Source organism: Nyctibius grandis, chromosome 5, assembly GCF_013368605.1.
Source record: "Nyctibius grandis isolate bNycGra1 chromosome 5, bNycGra1.pri, whole genome shotgun sequence".
NCBI lineage: Eukaryota > Metazoa > Chordata > Aves > Nyctibiiformes > Nyctibiidae > Nyctibius > Nyctibius grandis.
This window is the reverse complement of record NC_090662.1, coordinates 15,517,217-15,542,989: the sequence shown is the minus strand read 5'-3', so window position 1 is coordinate 15,542,989 and position 25,773 is coordinate 15,517,217. Positions and strand designations below refer to the sequence as shown.

The 25,773-nt window shown below is 41.7% G+C and overlaps 1 protein-coding gene across 1 annotated transcript in view; it reads right to left on the bottom strand.

The window, feature by feature from the left end:
- LHFPL3 (LHFPL tetraspan subfamily member 3) overlaps nucleotides 1–25,773 on the bottom strand; it is a 189,714-nt gene that overhangs the window by 9,769 nt on the left and 154,172 nt on the right. The window lies entirely within an intron of this gene.

Here is a 25,773-nt window from a genome sequence, read left to right as displayed (position 1 = left end):
TAACTGATGAAAAATGGGTAAACTGAAACTATATACGACAAGAGATAAAAATACTTCTTTACAATGAAGCAGGCCTGGAGAAGAGGAGGCTCAGAGGTGACCTTATTGCAGTCTACAACTACCTGAAGGGAGGTTGTAGTGAAGTGGGAGTTGGCCTCTTCTCCCGGGCAACTAGCGATAGGACAAGAGGGCATAGCCTCAAGCTTCGCCAGGGGAGGTTCAGGTTGGACATCAGGAAGAATTTATTTACAGAAAGGGTTATTAGACATTGGAATGGGCTGCCCAGGGAGGTGGTGGAGTCACCATCTCTGGATGTGTTTAAGAAAAGTCTGGACATGGCACTTAGTGCCATGGTCTAGTTGACAGGGTGGTGTAAGGGCAACAGTTGGACTCGATGATCCCTGAGGTCTCTTCCAACCTGGTTGATTCTGTGATTCTGTATGGGAGGTAGGATAGCTAGAAGCCCACAGGAAGGTACGTGTCAAAAGGTACGTCTACACGGTTTCACCTCCTGCGGTGTCCACTGGCCCTGGGATCTAATAATGTTTTTCTTCTGATTTTTCTGTTTAAAGTGTCTAAAATAACATGAAAACTGTGTCACAGCCCACCAGAGTTTTTCTCACATGTCTTTGTATCACAGAATATGTGTTACGAGCTCTGTATATCAGCTGAAGGTCCATGCCCAGAGATCACAGGAATGACAAAGGTGCTTGCAAATGCATGTGCTCAGAGGGCCAGGACCTGGGAGTCAATCATCATGAAGCCAGGTTGTTCGATCATGTGGGGATATCCAAAACCCATTTTTCTCACATGCTAGAGTCTCCTGAAAAAGAACTGTATAAGTAATGAAGGAACTACTTGGTTACATTGCATCTTTGTTTTTTGTCAGCTTGCAGCCCTCTAATGCTATTTTGGCTTGGCTTTGCCTGGTAACAAAACTTACTATTGAAAGTGTTTATTTTGAATGCTGTCACAGAGGACTGGTACAGCTTTCTAATTTAATGTTAATTTCTCTTTGTAGAATCTGGTCTTTAGCCAAACCTTATCAATCCATAGCATACTGAAATGTACTCGATTTAATTAACGAATAAACTCAATATAAACACAGCGTAGGCTACAGCAGACAGACTGGAGAATAGGTGCTGTTATGAATGGCATAGGCTAGACATGGCTTGAGATATATACAGCTGACGTTTCATCACAAGTTACTGATACAAGTAATAAAGCTATTTTAAATGTGGTTTTGGTAAAGAGAAGGAAGAGCTGGAAATAATCTTACCTTCAGTGACCATGAGTCAATTAAATTTAAATAAAATGAGAATATGAATAAAAATGATCCTGAAACTGGGCTTAAAAAATGCATATTTCAGAAGGACAAACTTTGACAAGCTAAAGAAACTAGCTAACAAGTTACCTAGACTGAAGAGGTCCATACTTGTGGGGAATGCCTTGAATTTCTTTCAGAGAGAGATGTAAATTTTCTGAAGTATCTTGACAAGATGAATAAAATTCCAGGGGTACTTTCAGCTCTGTCTGAATGAGTAGCAAACTCTGTTTCTTTCTACCCTCATTAACTATACCCCCAAAAAGCCTTGGAAAAAGGAACAAGATGTGAGCAGAGACCTTAGAAACTATCAGAAATGGGACTAGTTAGCAAAGAAGGACACATTTTGGAGGCCAGATAATGCAAGTCTAAAAGATAGCTTGCCAAAAGTCAAGTTGTGCTAAATCTTTCAAGAGAAACTGAAACAAAAAGACAAATAATCTTCAATTAGGTTAACAAAGAAAGAAGAAAAGCAGATATGGAATGAGGCTGGGGCTAGGACCTAATTCTTTGCCTCATTTTTCCATGAGGAGGATGATAGAGAACAGGAAGACAATGCCCTGACTGCTGGGCAGGAGCATTTGGAAATGGGAACTCCTGCCTCCAAGCCCATAGCAAACCTAAAATGATCATAATGGGCTCAAGCTGGACGAACAGACCCTCCAAACCCAAATACTGAAATAGCCAACACATTGAACTGCAAAGCTAGCAGGACCTTTTTTTAAACAAATTTATTGTTGAGATACTGGAGAACAGCATATGTGCTACCTAATTTTTAGGAAAAAAAAAAAACAAAATTGAGAATTGAAAAGTAGTTGGAGCAAAAGCTCACCCATCAGTTTGACCTCAGTTCTTTGAATAATTATTAAAGGAAAGAATAATTAAAGACATGAAAAGAAATACAGAGTGGGGTGATGTTAGCATGGTTCTATGTGGCAGCTAGGCAGCAGTGACTTTATAAAGCAAGCTAGGTAACATGCTCTTCAGAAAGCATTTGATACTGTGTCATGCAGAAACATTATTAACCTGGAGAATATGAGATTAGCATGAGAATTTAAGGTGCTTATGGTACTTTTTCATGGGGAGCTGACATTTTTTACTTGAAGGGAAAGTCTTGAGCTGTTGTGAGGATACATTGGGCACCTCAAGGATCAGCCTGGGTGTCAATCATTTAGTGTTTTTATTAGGAGCTTTGGCAAGAATAGAGGCTTGGTAGTAAAATCCGCTGTTGAGAGGCACTATCAATGTAGAAGACTATTACGACAAACGGTAAAGAAAAGAAAACAGGATTATGTTGATCAGCCCTTGGACGACCATGAGTCACCAGTAAAATGCACCCATGAAAAAGGTAAACATCAGCATTGGCAGTACCAAGGAAAGTTTTTTCAGCATAATGTAAGCACTAGAGCCATCCTGTGCTGGTGGTGTCTTATCTTTAGAAGAATGATGTTTAGAACAGCCAGTTAACCAGAGCAAGATTATTTTAAGACGTAATGTGATACCTTAGGAAAGGTATTGCATGATGCAGTAACTGCCCATGATAAGGAGACTAGATCTGATGATTTAGTAGGTCTTTTCCAGGCCTGTGTTCTTATGAGGAGGCTGAGAGATAAACATCTTTGAAATTAATAAAGAGGGATATCTAAGGGGAATAGCAGCCAAAGAATTAGGAGCTATATAGAACTACAGAAAGCTAAGATCAAAAATAGTATTGTCTATATCAAACTGAGAAGAAATCTAGCAGAATAAATGGGGGTAAGAGGAAAAGAAGGAGGTCACTATTGGGCTCTCTCACTTTGTAGAAATTTGCCCTTTCTCTTCTTTATTAAAGGTTTGAAAATGTGATGGCAAAGAAAGAGGAGAGACATAGATTTTCCTTTTTTTTTTTTTTGCCAGTCCTCATCCAAGCTTTACTGACTTCCCTGCCAAACACCAAGCAACTGCAACAGCTTGGTTTTGTACTTGGGCAGTGCATACCTCCAGCTTGTTTCTGAAGCTACTGCAATTACAAGCAAATCTAAACATGCTGGTGAGTGGGGAAGTCTGGGAGTGCACCAGTTTTCAGGATAAACGTGGCAAAGTTCTGCAGGCTTCCGAGGTGGAAGCAAGATGCAGAAGCAAGAGACATTCATACACAAAGGGAATTTCTACAACTAAGTCTATAGTGGAATTCATAATAAATGCCACTGTTTCCGCCTTTTGCTCCTGAAAACTAACAACTTCACAGCCGGTAAATACTCACTTGCAAAAAAGGAGGCGAAAACCTCTAAAAAAACATGTAGTGTTGCCTAGAAAACAGATCTGCATGCTTTATGGTGCTGGTGCACTGAAGAATTTTATGATTACTCTGTATAAACACAAGAGAATGGATCCCAAAGAGGAAGAGCTATTTAACTGGAAGGGCAGTCTTGGCACCTGAACAAATGGATATAAACCGTCCAGGAATACATCTAGGATGTAAAGTAGAAGGCAGTTTTGAATTGTCGGGCGAGAGGTTCTGGCACAAACTCAGCAGCTGTAGCCAGGCCAAAAAGTTTTAAGTTGTCCAAGTTGATGCTGTTAAATAGTTATTAAAGATGGAGTTTGTGATCAGTGTATTAAAAAATTATTATGATGTGTTTTCTCTGTGAAGCTAAATTCAACTACTTTGGGCCTTTAAGATAACTGCAAGAACTTAAAGGTCTTACACCATGTATCTTCAGACATCAGAAATGTGGGATCATCACTTTTCTCAGCATATGAGCTTTGCAGTAGCTGCAGATCTGGACACAAGGACAACGCAAACAGCACCCATTTGAGCCTTAGGGCAGGAGCAGCACTGAAGACAAACTCCAGGCTTGAGCACTATGGCCATTTTGTTGAAAAGCTTCAGATTTATTTTCCTTTGACCACGAATTTAGCAAAACTCTCTACCTGGAAAAACCCTGCCCTATATTTTAGTCAGCAAAGCTTGCTGACTATTTTTCCTCTTATGGTTACACTCTGTGAAACTGGTTCAGCTCACATTGCGAAACCATTGAGTTCACAACCAGCAAGGTTTCCTTGCACTGTTACCGAACTCCATCCACACTACTGCAACCCTCGACTCCAGGGGTTTGTTGGTGTCTCACCTGGTACGTGCCATGGAGCACACTAACAGCAATAGCATATTACGCATCAAAGAAATCAGCCCCCACAGATTACTACTTCAGGGAAACATCTGGTATGACAACCTGGTCGTGTTCACAGTTTCATTTACATGATCACTTATTATTTGACAGTCATGTTTGGAAATGATTGGAAAATGGGGTAACTCACCCATCCAAGTACATGAAATAGCATGGGTCAGTGGTCAACAACTGATTTCAAAATACCCACCAAGAATTCAACCAATTGTTACGTGACCTCTGCTTCGCTGGCTATTGTGCCATGAAAGGAACATGAACGATAAAAACACTTGCAAGAGGAAATGAAATACAAGGGGGGGGGGGAAGTTTTCTTACATGTGCCGAGCCTCTCCTTGCCCCGTGGTGCTGGCACAGAACGCTGACTCAGCACACCAGCTGGCAAACACCTGCAGTGCAAACAGCTGCCGGGCAGATGCCTGCGCCTGCTCTTGGTCACTGGCCAGACAGAGAAATCTCTCCTACGGAAGCTGATTGAGAGATTCAAGAAGTTGTTTGGCAGTGGATAAGATAAATAGCCACTGGTGAGGTTTCTCTGTTGAAAGCTGAGATGCAGGTTCGTGGTCACTGCTACGTTCTCTGCCAAAGCATGGCTATGATTCCCAGAATACAATGCAATGTGATAAGGAAATGTGATTTCACGTTGAAACGAGAAGTGTTTTAAGACCTACAATTTTAGGCATTCACCCCCCTGTTTGTGGGCATGACAGTCACATTCCCTTTGCCCTCACTTGGAGCTTTGTGTTTCCCATGTACTTTAGTGGAGAAAGTGAAGTTTCAGAGGAAGCGAATGAAGTCAAGCAGAAAGATGATGTGATGGACATGGAAACATTCTGTCCTGAGCAAGGAAAAAAGAAGTACCTGAGTACATCGAGGGGAGAAAGGGGAAGGCTCTTGTCCCTCGTCTTTTGTAAAGCATTAATGTTTTGCTAGAAATTACCTGCAGTAGATGAAATGCCATGCTTTCCTTGGCAAGCAGGAACCGTACTCACCCTCTCTGAGACACTGGCTTGTCCTCCAACTATTAAAATCTGTTCAGGATTCACTAGTTTCCTCAGGGCTGGGGATCCCTCAATGTACTGTGCCAGAGGGCTCCAGACAGCTCTATATGGGAAGATCTACCTCCAGACTGGTTTCATTCCCCTTTTTAACATCAGCAGCCTTCCCAAAGCCAGCCTGCACCCTGCTCCCCATCTTCTCTGAATGAGAGGACCCACGCTTGAACCTCAGAGTGGTTTGTGGGATAGGAAAAAAAGTGAGACAGTGTTTGAAACACCATTACAGTGCAGGCAAGTGGAAGTGGGTCAGGCAAAACTAAAGCCTGCAGAGGGGAGGACCTTAATATGTGGAGGAGACAGGCAGCTGGGAGGGAGCAATGTGTGGCAGTCTCCTCTGAAAAGAGAGAGGTGGAAGCAGAAGGAGGCAGCCTTGTTCTTGAGCTGGAAATGTTAAAGTTTAACTAAAGTCATTACAATCATTTAAATCTGATTTCCGAAGCAGTGCTAGCTGACATTGCAAATGGACTGGCACAGAGGCAAGACAAGTTCGGAGCAGATGATAAAGGCATCGACTTTTGTATCGTTCCTTTCAATGCCCCAGAGGCGCACGCATACGTCTTTATGCGTGCACAGCTTGTCATGTGCTATTCTTCACCTATCTGCTATAGCTCTTCCTGATCTCCTAACAGCTTTGCTCGGAAGTAAAGAGAAATGGACAATAGGCCTTGGGACGGCTTCGCTGCATTTCTTCCTCATTAAAGCTGACGTTTGGCAGGGAGACTTCACTGCCTTTCAGGAGCTGATGTCTCACTGAAGCTAACAGCAGCAGAGGTATCGGGGCGGCAATGTCTCTGCCACTGAGCATCTGAGCTTTGGATGGTGGGAGAGAGTCCTGGAGAATGAGACTGGTGATGTTCTTCTCTTTTGCCTTTCTCCTCTTAAAGGGAAGACTACCATTTTACCTAGGGCCAAGCCTATGAGATTGCTGAGCCGCCTAAACTCATTGCTTTTGATGTGTCAGATTTGAGAACATTTAAAATCTGGACAGGCTGGAGAGTTGGGCGGGGAGAAATTTAATGAAATATAACAAGGGCAAGTGTAGAGTCCTGCATCTGGGCAAGAACAACCCCATGTACCAGTACAAGTTGGGGACAGAGCTGTTGGAGAGCAGCGTAGGGGAAAGGGACCTGGGGGTCCTAGTGGACAACAGGATGACCATGAGCCAGCAGTGTGCCCTTGTGGCCAAGAAGGCCAATGGCATCCTGGGGTGTATTAGAAGGGGTGTGGTCAGCAGGTCGAGAGAGGTTCTCCTCCCCCTCTACTCTGCCCTGGTGAGGCCGCATCTGGAATATTGTGTCCAGTTCTGGGCCCCTCAGTTCAAGAAGGACAGGGAACTGCTAGAGAGAGTCCAGCGCAGAGCCACGAAGATGATTAAGGGAGTGGAACATCTCCCTTATGAGGAGAGGCTGAGGGAGCTGGGTCTCTTTAGCTTGGAGAAGAGGAGACTGAGGGGTGACCTCATTAATGTTTATAAATATGTAAAGGGCAAGTGTCAAGAGGATGGAGCCAGGCTCTTCTCAGTGACATCCCTTGACAGGACAAGGGGCAATGGGTGCAAGCTGGAGCACAGGAGGTTCCACTTAAATTTGAGGAAAAACTTCTTTACGGTGAGGGTGACTGAACACTGGAACAGGCTGCCCAGAGAGGTTGTGGAGTCTACTTCTCTGGAGATATTCAAAACCCGCCTGGACGTGTTCCTGTGTGATATGGTCTAGGCAATCCTGCTCCGGCAGGGGGATTGGACTAGATGATCTTTCGAGATCCCTTCCAATCCCTAACATTCTGTGATTCTGTGATTCTGTGAAATGTGGAAGAAATCTGCATTAATTTTGTGAATATCTTATGATAAGATATTTATATTGGCAAGCACATCTCATCTTCCATTTGCTATCAAGTCTGTCTGATCAATAATGTGTCCTTTTTTTTTCAGTATAACTGCAACAATCCTTGCCTTGGTGCTTTGGTAATCCTGATTCTCCTACCGGTTCCTAACTGGAAGTGTTAGTTTTGCTGGTGAAGCCCAAGATTTGCACTATACAGCAAAGTTTGCCAGTATAGTTGTCAGCAAATCCTTGTGTGCATCATGCACATGCAATTCCAAGTCCTGTCTATGTTTATGATATCAAGTTGTAATATCTTTTGAACATTTTTGGAAGTCAGTCAGTCCAGCATGTGTACAGTTCTAGCGCCGTAAAGCCTCCGAGATAAAGCAATCCTTAGTACTTCTGACACAGCAAACAACCACTCTGGTGCTGATTTTCAGCACTGATGCCCAGAAGTCACAGAAAATAGGTCTCCCTCTATTTAAAATTTCTGGCATATGCCTATTAATATACCACTGCTGGTGATTTCTGCCTTAGAAATGAAGATGTCTGTTTAGACATTGAAAGGACTGGAATAATGTAAGGCAAAGCAACAATGCAAGGCAAAGGGAGAATCTGACAGTCCCACCAAAACCAATGAGACTGACATCGGATGCCGGAAAAGCTGGGTACCTGCCAAGTTAGGTATGAAGCTTGAGGGCTTGCTAGGTGACCTCTGAAATCCCCAAAGTGCATGCTGCCCACCAACTCATTAAGAAGGATGAACCAGGAGATGCGGTGTTTCCAAAGGGAGTAAGAGGACTCTAACCCAACTGAATCCAGAGGTGGAGCCAGAGGAAAGAGGAGTTTAACTGGGACTGCAATAACTGTGTCTTCTTTAAAAAATGTTCATAGGTCCTGGAGCACCATGCCCTTTTTCCAGTGCTTTCTTTATAAATAAATTATGGCTGAAAATGTGTATAATAGAATTGTTTTCTGAAGCAATTGGTTTAGTTTAGCTCTGTTGGTGGGCACCAGCAAAAAGAGAAGAAATTCCACAAGCAACTCAAGATGTTTCTGAATGCATTAGGCAGCAAGTGTTGCTATCGCTATATTGCAAGCAGTTGAAATACAGTGTAAGAGATATTTGAGCATTTGAATAACTGTACAGAAAATATAATGTCTGCCTTGCAAACAATCCAGTATCTGGTCATTCAGACTACTTGATTTTTATAAATAAATGTTTAGAGGAAACACGAACTTCAAGACCTCAGCCCATCGGAATCACCACTGGCTATAGTAAGTTAGCAATCTTTAATGCATTATTCGTAGTTTTATTACCAGTGATGTGTGTGAATTCATTTCTCAGTCTCACAGCACTATTTGCATTGGAAAGTGGTACTACAAAGTGATGGGGCTGAGAGCTTCTGACCTGTTCCAAGTAAGTGTATAGGAAGTAAATCCAATTTACTTCAGAGTTCATGAGTTTCTTTGGAAAACTTTAGTTTGGGGAGGCACCTTCTTCAATCTGCTGACAAACACCCTAACCATGATGGTGAAGACATGGGCATACAGAAAACAGGTTCTGTAATTATCTCCAAAAGTCCAGTTCAGACTCTGAAGGAAAGGAGAGGTTGGAGTGCTTGGTCCAGGGGAAACACAGGGACTCCAGAAATGCACAGGAAAAGTGCACCAAGATGCTACGCAACTCCTGAGACACCAAATACAGAGACTGTAAAATTAAACTTCCTTAAAACCCGTACAAGATGACCTGTAATTCAGGCAGGAATAGCAGCCAACACTTTGCACTTTTAATTTTGCATGGTTTAAAATACTGTATAATGTTTGTCCTTGAAAACCAGCATTTGACAACTAAAGGTCCCCAAATAAGTTCATCAGGTTCATAAAAATGTCCTAACAGTTTGCTTACAATACCCAGGCAAGGCAAGTACCGTCTATTCAGGAATAGCACAAACTAACTCAAAGTGTACAGAGAGGGCTGCTGGTGAGGCACTCAGCTGCTCAGCACCTCAGCTACCTTGTCGTTGAGCTCCTCAAAATCAGAAAGTCTTTCCTCTTAGCCTTTCTACTATGAGAATAATGTTTCCCATCTTGGTTCATGCGTACAACATAAAGACACACCAGAGAGCCTTAATAATACAAATATTTTGTTTACATCCATTGAAACATGACCAGCTCCATATGTTTTCAGCCTAATGAGAACCATATTTAGCAATCAACCATGCAACTGCTCAGACAACAGTGAACTTTATTCTTAGTCAAGTCTGAAAGGTAGACTGAGCCACAGCTGCAAAGAGCATCTTGGGCTTCTCAGAGCACAACTGGTACCGCTATCCGTCCACTCCTACCACGTTGCTCTGAAGAAACATTCTTGTTTTCAATGCTGCCTTTCTAAAAATGAATCTCTCCAGACCACTCTGTGTTGGTGGCTATGTAAGATCCATGATGGTTCACAAATGCATCCACCAACATGAGAGTTTCCTTCTGACACGTCTATGCATATGGAGTGGAATCCCAGTTTGAACAGTAACTAATGACATACTACAATTCTAGAAAACCACTGCATCAAGTTTCTTGACCCTGTGCAGATAGGACTCTTTGCAGCTTTGCAGCAACCCAAGACCAGAGAAATGGACATCTAACAGTGCCAGATGAAAGTAACCTCAGCTGTTGGTATTCTGATATATAAGAGCTAACTCACTGACCAGAGAAGTTCGATTGATCTTGCCCAGTGGTTAAACTGGACAATAACAACAAAGTATTTTTATTCAAGTTCATTGCTAGAAGTATTTTTTGTTAGCCAGAAAGCGCTATGTTAAATTGTACTAATAGTGCAACCATGGGAACAAGATAATAAAGTGCTGATATAAATTTGGTGGAAGTAATTTGTGTACCCAAGAATTATGTTGTCATGTGTTAAGTTATGTACTCCTGAAAATGAGTGCATGCATTAGTTAAAAGGCACAATTAAGGACTGGTTCTTTGGAGCTTTCCCTTGTGTGACGTTGGGACTCCTGTGATGTCAGAAACAAACATAAGAAATGTAATCATTCCTATTGAATCTAACCGTGATCAGACAGTGAGCAGATCTTTCTGGCAGTTCCTATGCAAAGCCATACTCAGTGTCTTGTGCAGAAAGACCCACTAACAGCTTCACTTACTTGGATTTCAGCTTCTCTCAATATAGATTTGCTGCCCCTACATCCTTTGCCAGCCAGGCCTGCCAGCTAATGTGTTCCCTCTTACTAGTTCGAAGTACCTCTCATTTTTTGCAGTACTGAGTGAAACATTTTGTCTGAAACTTTTTTTGCCAATAAAGAGTGCAGCAGGTCAGTGGGAACATTTCAAACATTCAGGCTCATCATTGTGAACTCTACTGACCGAACACAACCCAAAAGCATTTCTGAGAAAAACTGTAAGTGCTCCGTTTTTATTGAGAATCCCTCAGAAATAAAGTGCATTTTCATCAGATGTAGAAAAGGTGTAATTTGAGGTCTATCTGCAACTGATTTTTCTTGCCAAGTTTTCCAGTGCATGACTCCAGAAATAAATGCCACTTTCCACACACAAATGCTCTGCAGCCCCTGCTGAGTCTTCCAGATGTGCTCCCTGGCCTGGTCCCACCTGCCGAGGCTTGGTCCATAAACACGTGCTCTGCTCTAGCACTTGCAGCTGGGAAGCAAATGCCTGGCAATGTCCATGCTCTGCGCCTTCTGCTTGTTCCCCTTCTCAGTGCTGCATAACCAGATGCTGTAGCAGTTACAGGAGCTGCGTAAAACAGGTCATCTGTCCCATATACAAAAGAGAGAGGAGAGCTCAGCTGCTGCAAGTCAGAGATTTAAGCTAATCAGTAGCAGTGCTTTCACAGGGTGCCGACGGAGCAGCCAGAGTTTTGCTGGGACAGCTTTCTGTGTAAAAAACCCAACATGTCAAGGGGAGCTCAATGTACACAGCTCCTAGGGGAAGGGCAAGGCTGGAAATGGTCCTCTTAACAGTTTCTGCTGCAGCCATGGCTTGGGGCAAAAATTTCATTTAGATTTCCCTCAGCCTCTCCTTTCACTTATCTTTCCATTTCTCATAGCCCCAGGAGAAACTTGGTGACCTCCAACTGTGTTTGAATGGTAACACCATTCACTCTTACCATATGCCTATATACTTTTAAAATTATTCTTACCACTTTTGCTTAACTTGCTGACCTTTCCTGGTCACTTGCTTATCCATATAACAGTTTATAAGTCTGTCATACAGCCCCCTTTTTCTTGTTCTGTGCATGTCTGCTGACGCAAGGTCTGACTACTTTGTTTTCATACTCACAAGACATACAGTAATTTTTCTTGTGATTTCCCTCTTCTCCTGCATCTCATCCATCAGCATGTCTTTCATCCTCTTGTATTTGTTTTATAGATCACAGGTTTCTTCTTCACCTTCTCTCACACCTTTGGTGTCTTCTTAATCTTGATTAGGAAACTAATTAGATTAAGGTTATCACTGCTCAGACAGTTACCGCGTCGCCTACCATCTGTTGCTCAGGATATTTTTTCTGTCTGCCAACACTCTTTCCACACAGCACACAACGGATGGGTTTTATACATTGTCTACAACACAACAGACAGATTATATCTAAGATTCAACATTTTCCAACATACTTGTCTGAATCGGGAAAGTGGAAAAATCTCTTTCTCAGAGACGTGTGCCACTATTAAATATTTTGGGTACCTGTATCTTATCTGTGAAGGTGAAGACAACCATGCAGCCTCCAGCGTGAATGAATGCCTGGTGAAGACTCAACTAATTTGTCTCTGATGGATGTCACTCCGCTAAAACACTGTGATTTAAACTCAACAAGTCAGGATCCTCTCATGTCCCCTCCCTGTACAGGCACATTGGTACCAAAACAGTCCTGTCTGTGAATAACCATCCATTTAATCACAAGACTGGTAGATTAGCCTTCACCTGACTGCTGTCCAGATGGCTGAAGATGACTGTCCCCATCTCTACGGCGGAAATCTCTCCAGAGATTTCCCGGGACAAGTGCTGGTATCCCATAAAGCATTGCAAGAGTACCTTGATTTTTATCCAAAACTACACTGTAAGACAATGAGTGCAACTGTAATGTGCCCTGATATTAAATTAGGCAGGTAGGAGCATTGGCTGGCTGCAGCTTCCATGGCTTCCACAGTTACTGCAGTGAGATCTCCATCCCCCAAAGGAGCTGAATGAGGACATAAAAATGAAGTTTGCCACCGTTTTGGTGTGAACACCTATGCACTGTTGAGGACCCAAGATGCAAGGGATTTAAGAGGGACTACAGTGAACAAATCTAGAGTATGGGAGGGTGGGATAAGAGGTGGCATCTGATGGTCTTCCCAACATTGGGAAGTGCTCCTGAGCTCCCTTCTCTTTCTTCTCAGTCTTCCATTCCGTTATCTTGTTTTTCTGTTTAAAAACAGAGAGTTACCTCTCTAACCTCTCTGCAATGAATTGCCCCATGTCTTAGTCGAATGATTCCACATGCTTCCTGAAGGTATTTCCCTGTCTTCTCCGACCTGTTGTCTTCCTCCTTGAACACATCAGCAACATTTGCAGGCTGATCCTGTCAGTCACTCAGACACATTCCTGCTTTCCCTTTCTAGCGAGCAGCAGACGCATACTTTTTCAAAAACTCAAATCTTCCTGTTGGGACCTGGGTTCAGTTGGCTTTATTTAGGGTTTGCAGGGCTTTATCTGTATCTGAATGCTTAACATGCCTATACGTTTGGGGCCCAGACGCCCCCTAACTATCCTTAGTTTGTATGATTAATGCATCAAAATCCTCACAAACCAGTAACAAATATAAGCGCTAAAGACTTCTCTAACAGTTTCTGTTAACATCACATTTTAATTCTTTTTGTTTCAAAATATTAGTGCACGAACCAAGAGGCACCTCACTGGCTCACTCACCTCGATGTCAAGAAGGGGTCCCTCAGGGACATCCCTCTTCCAGCACCAGTAGGCAGGAGCGCTGCGCTGTCACAGCCCTGTCACTTGCAATAATGCATTTAACCTCTGCGAAGCAACAGCCCTTTGCTGATACGTAACTTCTTAGTAATAGACCCTGTATTACTCGGAGATAAGGTCTGTAAACTTCCATTTGAATAAATGCGATACTATTTCTTAAAGGAAAAGAATTTCTTTTGACAGTAAATCAGTATATATCATTTAGGTGTCTACCACTGTTTGACTGTTTTAGGTCCTTTGAAAATCAGCTGGGATGGGTAACCCAAATACCTTTACTGATCTGGTCCTCCACATATCTGTGTGAGGACAACTGAGGAAGACTGTAATCGAAAAGCTCAGAAGAACGTTACAATACAAATCTAGGAGCACTAGGTCAGCTGTTTCTCCCCATATCATTGTCCTCATTCCCATCTCCCCACACCCTGTCCCCAGCAGCAGGCAGCAGAACAGAGCAAGCGTAGCGCAAACATGCAGCAGCATCTCCCTGGGGCATTCCACCAGTCTCAATCAATCTGCAGTTCACTGGAGGTATTTTTATACTTAATTATATTCATTAATTTTTCCTTCCTCAGTTCCAGCTGGTTCTTTCAAACTTTCAGTGTCCACAATGTCTGAGGTAAAGAGTTCCACAGCTTAGTTATCCGTTAGATGACCAAAAAAATGAAATAATTTTGTTTCAAAGTTTTCACCTGCTAGCTTCATTTAATGGTTCCTAATTCCTGTATCGGAAATAACAGTGGACAACATTCTTCTACCAGACTTACTCATGTACCTCCTACTTTTATACAGACCCTTCCTCTGTCTCTGGTGAATCATGTCTTTGCAATGACGGAGAGTCCTGGCTTCTTCAGTCTGTCCTGGTATGGGAGAGGTTCGCTGTCTCTGCTGCCCCTATCTGAGCATTTTCAGAGCTACTCTACTGAATCATAATTTCTGTTTCTAAAATCCACGGGGACTGTTCCCAATATTTATGTCATGTTTTCCAATGTGGCCGCTAATTCAAAATGTCTACCACTTTGCCCAGTACAACCATCAACTTACTGTTCTGCAGTTCTTTCCTTCTCCTTTGAAAACTGGTATCAAATTAACTCTCTCCCAGCCTCTGGTACCAAGGCAATTTTAAAAAAAAGAGGTTAGACAGTGCTGTTGAAATATCGAATAATTGAATTCCTTTAAAACTTTGGCCGATCTGTTCCTGTTGCTCCTTCTGACATGTTATCATTCATTTTGTCTATTTATTCCATGACCTTTGCTGTGTCCATTTCAGTTTGAAAAAGAGCATCCAATAAGTCTCCTGTAAGGAAGATTTCCAGTGTAGGAACCTCCCCAAACTCCTCCAAAGTAACTGTGTGTACAGAAGATTTATTTCAGGTTCTTTTCCTAGAATATCCCTGTCTTCTCTGAGACCCTTATCAGAGACTTCTCAGAGACTTCATACTTTGATCATCTTCCTGGACTTCTGGCAGATTTCCTCCTTCTGATGTTTTTTCCAGAAGGATTAGTAGTTTTTATGCATTTTACTAGCTGTTCCTCAAATCTGTTTTTTTTGTGCTGCCTCATTATGCTCGAATTCAAAGTCAAATTGCCAGTGTTTAAAGTTGTCTTTTTTTTTCCCCAAGCTCCAGTGTTCATAGATCACAGCTGTAGGCCTAATTCTGAAGGAAATATTTGAACATGGTAAGGGCCCAGTGCTCCACTTGCTCTTATGAACAGCCACAGCAAAGGTTTGCAAACTCAGATGCTATTGAGTATTTGCATCTCCCAAGAGACAGAAAAGACAAATTAGTAAATTTGCTGTCCCAAGCCCTGTTACAGGAGACGCGACATTTTAGTCCATGATTGCTGCATTTTATCTCTGCTGATGCAGCAGTTGTAAATTCCAAGAGACACATTAATAAGTGAAATGTTTATCTTAGAGCATGAGAGAAACTATGTATTTGCTTCTGCTGGAGAAAAAATCACAAGAAAAATCACAGCATCTTCACACATCGCCCCTGGCTGACCACCCCTAACATGTGGGAATGTGGTGTGGTAGGACTTCAGGGCTTGATAGTCGCCTTCATTTCAAGCACACTATGTATCAGTGCTGTCAGCTCTCGCGATCTCACAATCATTTTAAATAGTTACCTCAATATGAAAGACTTTGACATTTTCTTAAAAAGAGGTATTGAAAGTACACCTGAAGGGTGGTGTGCAGATAAAATAATTAAAAGTCAATTAAAACAAATCCACCACTTCAGCCTTCTCCTGTGACCTGCACCGGGGCCAATGCACAGAGGAACCTGTGCCCAGCCTGGTTTCTCACAGCCGCAGAGACTCGTGAACTAGATGTTCAACCCAGATGTTCCCCACAAGCAGGAGAGCACTTCTGACACTGTTAGCGTCATTCCTTCTCCAGGTGGCAGGACCTGGCAGCCACTTTGTAGGGTCTGCTCTACCTACTACATCTTGTTCCTAAATCCCACCCTTGTGTAGAAAGGGAAACCTTCAGGGTACCACGTTTTTGCACCCCAAACCCTGACATTTATGGTAGGAAACTTTCTGGATCCAGCACAAACACATCATCTAAAGACCACACTTCAGCCCTGCCCTGGAAAAATCAGCCCTGGAGGCATAGCCCCTTCTTGGGGTGGGCAGACCCTACTTGCACCACCGTGGTGACCTGCTGGTGCAAGCATGCTGGTGCCACCACACGTAAGGTTGGTTTGCAGGAGAGGAATCAAGAACAGCATTATCAGAACTTCACATTAAAGCACATGAAATTCACTTGTTGTTCTTTTAAAACACACCAGACCTGAGCAGACTCATTTCAGGCCCCGTACATAACTCTGTTTCTAAAGCTTTTATGTAAGGAGAAAAGTTTGAACACATGCCTCTTTCCTTTCTGCAATATTAACCAGCCTTCTGCTGTCAGACTTCTGATTTGACATATTTAAACACCCAGATAGGTTAATAATAGTGTCTAGGCTCATAATGCTTGTAACAGCTTCAAACTCCAGGCAACACTTGCGGATGTATCAGTACGTTTTACTTACTATGTAGATAATATTGTATAATTGTCTGGGGGAAGATTTATATTATGGCTGACACTGATGAAATACATGCAAGATACCCAAGGTTTATAAACACATATGCACAAGACCTAAAAAGCTACAAGCAAGGATATTGTCAAAACATTCTTTCCCCTGTGCGCTCCAGGTAATATTAACTACTCAGACTGTGCTTCACAGTGTGACACTCTAGTACTTCAGTACATTTGGCTGGGAAGGAATTTACTAAAAGCCACATATAAACACCTCCTTCAACACCAAAGGCTGCAGCAGAGCTTAGATTTTTCTACATAAATATAGAGAGGCAACATGTATAAGCCAGCCTGAAGTACTGAGAGTACTGTATGTCAAAATAAAGAAATAAGGATTTTATTTTAAATGGGGTAAACATTTCTTTGGAAAGCACCTGGGTGTAATTTCCCCTGGATGTTCATTCACTGTGGGCCCATCTTTGCCTCTACTGAAGTCAAGTGCAAAATTGACTAAATGGCACCAGGGTCAGTCCCTCTGCACACATTATAAAGAAATAGTGAGTTCGTTTCATCAACTTCATAACAAAATTGTTATGAGATACAATTTTTTTAGGTCCCTTCACTCAAAAATATTCAAAGTGAACAGTTATTCAAGGGGACATGTAGGACAGTTTTGGCATTTCAGCATCCAGGTTCAAGATGCAGAAATACAACCCTTGTCTCGAACACAGCTTCAAAGCCTCTAATGTGAGCGTATCTGTTCCCTCACCTTGTACCATGCCCAAAACAGTGCAGGGAGGCTAAAAACTTTTGAGATGCATTTGTTCCATAAGTGGAGGGTTGGCTATAGCCAGAGCCTATGGTGGGAGGTACATGGCAGCACAGCTGCATGAGTCCTCCTTAGTCCATGACTTGGAGTGGGTCCGTATCTAGTAGCATCAAGCAGAGTGACTAGAGGGAACGATGGCTTTAAATCTTTGCCGTTGATCTACTGACACAGTATTCAGCAGAGACTCAATGTAGATGATCACTACGGTCCTTTGGCTCTATAAAAACTCATGGGAAATTAGGTATGGAAAGATATAAAATCACAACTGGTGATTTTAAGCACATCAGCTTTGGGTGCTTCAAACACTCAGGCAGGTCTGGTTAAGCAGCCAAACTCCGTAGCTACATAAGAGGTTCTTGCTCATAAGCAAGTCCTCCCCAGCAGGACTAGGGAAGTAATTGTCCCCCTGTACTCAGCACTGGTGAGGCTGCACCTTGAGTACTGTGTCCAGTTCTGGGCCCCTCACTTCAAGAAAGACATTGAGGTACTGGAGCGAGTCCAGAGGAGGGCAACAAAGCTGGTGAAGGGTCTGGAGGGTATGTCCTATGAGGAGTGGCTGGGGGAACTGGGATTGTTTAGCCTGGAGAAAAGGAGGCTGAGGGGAGACCTTAACGCTCTCTACAACTACCTGAAAGGAGGTTGTAGTGAGGTGGGGGATGGCCTCTTCTCCCAGGCAACTAGCAACAGGACTACAGGACATAGCCTCAAGCTGTGCCAGGGAAGGTTTAGATTAGTTGGACTCGATGATCCCAGAGGTCTCTTCCAACCTAGTTGATTCTGTGATTCTGTGACAATAGTACCAAATAACATTGACATAATTCAGGATTTTTTTACCTTCATTCAGTAATTCATTCTGACATGAGGTATTTAGAAGATGTGTAGATGTGGTGCTTAGGGACATGGTTTAGTGGTGGACTTGGCAGTGCTGGGTTAATGGTTGGACTTGATGATCTTAAAGGTCCTTTCCAACCAAAATGATTCTATGACTCTATGATTCTATGAGTAAGAACAGCACTCACGTTGGCAATGTACACAAAGATTCAGACAGATAAATTGAACTGTTTACACTCCAACTGTAGTCCACAGAGATGTGGTCAATACAGTCAGAGGAGTCTAGGTGGCAATTCACTCATCAGTTGTACGTGCCTGCTTCCAGGTGAGCTGAAGAGCTCTCCAGGTTCCAGTGACTGTATTGACTACATCTCCAGTAACTACACTGGGAGTTACTGGACACTGAGTGTGCACATAGCCCTCCACATATAGACATCTAAATTGAAGTATTAATTTGCAAGCTGAATCCTGCCCTGTGCATCTCCCCTGGTTTTATTAACTCTGGCATTTGAGCAAATGAGGGACTAACACAGCTCTGACTACATCTGGGACAGAATTTAATTTTGCTCAAGAAAAAGATGATAAACTGGAATACATTCCTGCACATTATCTGAAGCAAGTCACAAGTGATTTTTAATTAGAGAGACTTTTTGAAGTCACAAAAAGTGACATGCCAGAGACTTGGAAGATACTTTCATTTTCTTCCAGTGTGTATTATGATTTTTTTCTCAACTACTGTTTCTGAAGTCCTTCTTCTGGTCTGTCTAACATAATGTTTCTGCAGTGTAAATCCAAACTGCATGAAGTGCCATGAAGAAAGCCATAAAGTGCTAATTGTAGGTGGGGAAGGCCAGAGTACCCATGCACTACCAACAGCTGTGTCTTTAATTAGACATTTATTCATCACCCTAAGAGGTTTTGTCATGCCTTTTTTTCTGGCTCCCACTCCACGGTCTAGGGATTTATTTTGCTTTGCTGCAGAAATAATAAGCCAGGCAGCAAAGGTAGACATTTACTATTGTAAAAGAAAATAAATACTTTGGCTCCAGCTGTGTTAAATACGTTATCTCTGCTCTGTTAAACAAACTGTGTATAGATGAGCCAGGGTTTGGATGCTCTTATGCTCTTGACAGATCATGAATATCCTAATGTGTAACTATAATCATATTAGAAGGGATTTTGGCCTTATTTTATTTGTAGTTCTTACCTTCTAGCATTGTCTTTTTTGATGGTTTACCATTTCTGAATGAATAATTGTTCAGCATGTCTATTTTTTAAAAAGAATTAAAAGTAAAGCCTACTAAGCCTTCTTAAATACAACTCTCTTTATATCTTTAGAGTTTTCAGTTCCCTCAGCATATCTATTTCCAAAGTACGTGAGTTTCCATTTATATACCAACCATAGAGAAATTCTGATCTCACACAGTGCAGTCACACTGAAGTTAATCTCATATTTTAAATAGAATAATGAATGTACAATAAATTTAATAGAAAGTTAACAGAATCCAGGCCACAGAAAAATGATCTGGCTGGAAGGAGTTGCAAGACAGATAGCTTTAGAGATAGAGGATGGCAGTTCTTTTTCAGCTAAGAGATATTTCAGGTGCTGTTACTCAAAAATTGTTTTCATCTTTCTGGTCAAAGTCCCCTTCAGCTATGGACAGATACCTCAGAGGGCTTTAGGCAACACGCAGCTTTCCATCACAAACTGCATGATCATCTGCCATGTAATAAGCTGAGTGCTTACGCTCACGTGTTAGATAGGTTTACATGTTGTGCTCATGGGAAGCGGTATAAATTTATCCAGATTTTAATATTTGATTTGGTTAAGCCAATATTTCTAAAATAGAAACATTGTTTTGTTACAGCATGTCTGAAAAGAAAAACATCACTGCAGGCATTGGCCCCATGTTTTTGCAATTTTTTTGTCCCTGATGGAGTTAAATAGGACATATATTAGTGTGAGATTTATTCTATTATCCTTCAGACTTGTTAAAATGCTCAGTATGGCCCCCAAATGACTATTTGCTTCTGGATAAGTTGTGTCCAAACATTTAAAATGCAAATGTACTCTGTCTGATAATTCCAAATTCAGAAATATCGCCAAAATTGGAGTGAAAAATTTTGTGAACTTTGGATTTTCCTTCTTTTGATCTGCCTCCTCTGTCCTAGAATCATTCATGTAACTGTGCTTTCTCTTTAATTATTAACAAACCATTCATGGTATCTCAGTCACATCACATGTGAAATGTTGAAGCAAATGTAAACAATAAAGCACAATGCTCTGGAACTGCAAGGGAGGTAAGTCGCACCAGATGTGGACACCACAACCAAATTTCCTAACACTTTTTGAGTTTACGTTCTCAAAGAGTTTAACTTTCCTCTGATAAAATTTTTTTCTTTGAATGGAAAATTATGAATATGAAGTGATTTTTGTCTGTGAGCGATGCAAAAGTAACCTCCAGGAGCGGGACCTAAACAATAAAAAGCATATAAATTCCAGTCCGAACAGACATCCCCCTGCTGAGAGTAGTCTGGGAAATAATTTTTAAAAATGTCATTATGCACTCATTGCATCAGTGCCACTTTCCCATTAAAAGATACATTTTCCACACACAATTCTTTTAGATTATGAGTGATGTTCTGGTTTTTTTTTTGCAGTTGGAAGAAATTTCTCTTGGCAACAAATTGTGTCATCCAGTTTGTCAAACTGTTGCTAGTTATTAAGCGCAACATTATGATTTTGACTGTAATTCAGAACTAGAAAATTAAAGATGGAATTCAAACAACATCTCTAACTCACCAACCATAACACGCAGAGATTTTGAGCTACTAAAGGCAGGTTACTACAGGCAGTGTTTTGCCTATAGCATCTGCACACCCACACACACAGCTCTGCCAGTGATAGATGCGATGTATGTTTACTGAAATGGTAAATTTAACCTGTAGATTTACGGATTTAGTGTTCCTAAGCTAAAAATGTTGTTTAGTGGGCTATTACTGGCACTGGTGTCATCACAGCATAATGACGTCATTACAGCTTCACACATAAAAGTACATCCTGGTGGCATCAATACATCCATCTGGTGAATTAATTCTTCAAGACATGTAGTCTTATAATGTGAGATTATGAGAAGTCTGAACAAATTAAAGAGCTGTGTATTCCTTACAAATAATTTGAAATATTTTCATATAGATGTTTCAGTTAATGCCGTAATGGAAAGAAACAGCTACACAATGTGTTTTCAGGGGGATAGTATGTATTTCCAATTTGTGACCTCTAATGGGAATAACTGATGAACTCAGCTTCAGAAGTCACTCTTAAATTTACTTGCATTAGCACTTTTCAAACAGGATTTTGCCCAAATATTCTACAACTCATAAAACCTACTGAGCTACAGCTGCTTTCTCTAGCATTCATTTAACCACCTCCAGGTACTATTCTTTTGTACAGAAAATACAAACCTGTGCCAAATTTGCTCTTTGACTAAAAACAAACCCAAAAGTGAATTTACACATCTACTGCACCGCATGACTAGCTTTCCTCCTGGTTGCCAGGGAAAATTAAAACCAGTCTCTGGCCCAACAAGGGTGGATCCAGAACAAGTTTTGTCCTTGAATTCAAGATCGCTGCCTCGACGTGCATCGTGCTGTTAGGATCAAGCGTGATAACTGTTTACTGCGTGTTATGAAGCTGTTGATTAGACTGAGGGAATTGACGATTGAGAATTGTATACCAGTCAGTTCAAATGAGCTAAGCGTCACTTGATTAAACAGTAGAATCTAAACACACTGTGTGGGGAATAGAAAAATGGTGGGTTTCCCTGGTGTCGATTCATCAAATTCAGCACTTGTGAAATATGTAGTAGTTAGCAGTATGGAATATACTCTCACTTACATTACTTGTCATAGAGCATTGGAATGGAAATATACTTTGTCTGATTCAAAGAGTTTGCTGCCTAGCATTGCATGCGGGTAACTACCCAAGACAAGGCAGATAGATGGTGGAAGGGAAAGCTAATAAAGATAAGGGTGGCAACAAGAAGATGATGGGATAGTTCAGTGGGGCATGAAGGTATTGTCACATTTGTTTGCTTATTTCTCTCACTTTATATGGGGAAGATGATAGAAATGAATGCTCAAGAGGGCACTGAGTGAGGAAGGGAAAAGCTGGACTGTCAGCAAACCCTTTGGCCTTTGAGAGTGCAAAGAGTGAGCGGGCTGCTGGAAAAGAGACTGGACTGGGTGGGGTGGGAAGGAAGAGGAATGAGAGGCTGTCTTGATGGAGGAGGCTGTGCTGGAGAGAGGGAGAGAAAACTGGTAAAAGAAACTCAGAAAGTGTAGCCAGGAGGAGGTATATGGGAAGAAAGAAAAGAAAAACAGTAAAAAATATTATGCCAATGAGAGGCTGCTCCCCAAGAACAGCAAAAGGTAAGTAAAACAGTAAGGGGAATATTCTGGCAATATCAATTTTTAAGTCAATGGGGAATCCCATTTCAAACTGAACAGCAAAATAATGGCCGTTACCACCAACCTTTCTGGAAGCTGGGTCACCGTTTAGCACTTTCCACCATTCTGCTCTCTTGGTCAGTGCTTAACCCACATATTATCATTTCTGCGCAGGTGATTCTGCCGTTTATTTTTCCATCCTGCCTTATTCTTTTCATTTCCATAGTTACAGAATTGAAATGCTAACTGTTTGTTCAAGATAATTAAAATAGACTCTGTAAATCATGTTGACGTTCAACCATTTCAAACTTGCAAAACAGTATCAGGTTATACTGAGAAATTGGTATATGGGCAGTGCTTTAAGTAATCATGTCCTGGAAGGATGCTGAATTCAGAGAATTCAACATGAACTATGTGCATACAGATAGATGAGAGGATAATTTGAGAATACTCTACAAACAGCTGTGTGGGTTCATTATTATTTTGTGTGTCAGTTCTAAGGTAAGTGCGGTGAAGTGAAAATGTTCATTACTATTTAATCTGGTGACATTAAAAATACAGGCTAAAAGTTTTTTTGGGGAGCAGCAGAACTAGGCAATCTTTTTACGGCTTTGTGTCCTATATCGGTAACTCTCAGATTCCTCACCTCAGTATCTCCAAGTCTCTTACTCCTCCTCTTCAAATTGCCTCATCATAAAGATACCTCCTTACTCCCTTATCCCCTAACTGCTAACCAGATAAAAAGCAGCAGATGCTGTAACTGGTTCTCAGCTCCATGCGTGTTTATTGACTTGGCAGTACATAGGCTGTCATCAGCCAACCACGAGGTCAAACTGACAACCACCGAGCTCTTGCTACTGTTTTTCACCCAGTGAATATACTAATTTGTGACTCTTTTGTCAAACAAGTCAGTGTCAGACCTCTCAGGAAGATACGACATTTGGGTTTCTTCTCTTCTGTTAGACCTGACTGAAGCACACCCATTGATAACAAAATTTCTGAGAAGGACCTGACAGATAGGAAGACAGCACGATCGCATATGCCTCATTTCAAGGGGAAACCAGGCTAAAAATCTTGTTATACAGAAGAGTCCATAGGGTATTTTTGTTAAATATCACACAAAGCTAAAGTGAAAGCTGTCTGTATCTCTCGCTTTACGTGGCATGTCTAACCCATTTTCACGTGTTTCACACAGGGTCAGATGATGTTGATAAGCTGAATGTGACTGCCACACATTCACCAATCAGAGGGACTCTTCTATAGGATCAAATCTTGATTATTTTATCAGAGTATTTGCAACACTGACTGCCTTCAGAGCAGGGGCTTCGCTTTAACTGCTAGGATGGGCACTCGACTTTTCGCTGTGGTATCTTCTGAGAAATTTGCCCTTTGCTTAGGAGAGAGGAGCTACCTATTAGTTAAAGATTACCAACTCCTGATCCATCACATAGAAAATCTTCCTTACTATTTTTGGATGGAACATTTTTATTTAAGCCTAAAAATAAACAATCATTAGTCAATAACCCCATGTTAAATCTGGATTTGGGAAAACCAAAAGTGTTTCCTAATCCAGGAAGCTCACCTTGCACTATTATAGGTAAGAAAAAAATCCCCAAACCACAATGCATTCTTGAAGGCCTATTAATTGTAATTTATATTTTTTATGCACCCAGCTGTCAAAGACAAAATAACAGACACAAGGAAATTGTGTTTTGATCTAAAATGGCAGTTTCTGTGTTTCTACAACAGACATATGCCAGGACAGAATATGTTAGGTAATGTTGGTGTCAGAACAGCATATAGGAGTTGACAAAACTGAAGAGACTAATTTCTGTCTTTTGTGGGATTATGTAACATAGTTGAGCAAAACTCACAATAAACTGCCTTTTCCCTTTCTCACAGCAGGGATATCTGTAAAAAAATATTATGAGGAGTGGCTGAGGGAACTGGGGTTGTTTAGTCTGGAGAAAAGGAGGCTCAGGGGAGACATTATTGCTCTCTACAACTACCTGAAAGGAGGTTGTAGCAAGGTGGTGTTGGTCTCCTCTCCCAAGTAACAAATGATAGGACAAGAGGAAATGGACTCAAGTTGTGCCAGGGGACGTTTAGTATGGATATCAGGAAAAATTTCTTCACAGAAAGGGTTGTCAAGCATTGGAACAGGCTGCCCAGGGAAGTGGTGGAGTCACCATCCCTGGAGGTATTTAAAAGATTGTGTAGATGTGGTGCTTAGGGACATGGTTTAGTGGTGGACTTGGCAGTGTTAAGTTAATGGTTGGACCTGATGATCTTAAAGGTCCTTTCCAACCAAAATGATTCTATGGTTCTATAAGCAAATTCACCATCTCTAAGTACAAAAAAAGTTGCTGGCCAAAGCAATGCTATCATGGAAGCATGATGCAAAGAACCACACAGTGCCAACATTTAAGGATGCTTACTTCCAACCGTTCTCCAGTGCTGGAGTAGATGTGGCAAAATTCTCCATGTAACCTATTTTCACGTTCTAAGTGGAATGAAAGGCAATGTATGTTAGGCATACATTATGAGAGGGAAGAAGGAAGGAGATTTGCAATATTTTCAGCTGTAACCTTCTAAAATGGGATGGTCTAAATGCAGCCTCTGGGCAAGAGAAATCATTGCATCCACACCAGCACGGGAAGAGGCGGTGGGGTGGAAGTTTAAATGGGAGAAAGTTTTCAATCCTGCAAGCTGCCCCCATTGCTTTTGCATGGCTGGCAAAAGGGATTCTGAAACAATTCCCTAACCATCCCAACCTGCAGTACTACAGGTAAGTAGTACTGTACAGTGCACATTCATTCGTTGCTGAAGCTGAAGCAGGAATATAGAATGTATCATGACCACCAAAAGAAAAATTTTCCTATGTGTTCACAATATCCAATTGCTTTGCTTAAGATTACGAAGATGTAAATCAATTATTCATCAAATTTTATACAAAATCTGTATCTTTGGTAATCAAGCACAATAAAGTTTTCCCAGTTTCACTCCTCTGTTGATCAAGCAGTACTCCTCTGTGCTGGTTTTGACTGGGATAGAGTTAAATTTCTCCACAGTAGCTAGTATGGGGCTGTGTTTTGGATTTATGCTGAAAACAGAGTTGATAATACAGGGATGTTTTAGTTATTGCTGAGCAGTGCTCACACAGAGTCAAGGCCTTTTCTGCTCCTCATACCACCCCACCAGCGAGTAGGCTGGGGGTACACAAGAAGCTGGGAGGGGACACAGCTGGGACAGCTGATCCCAACTGACCAAAGGGAT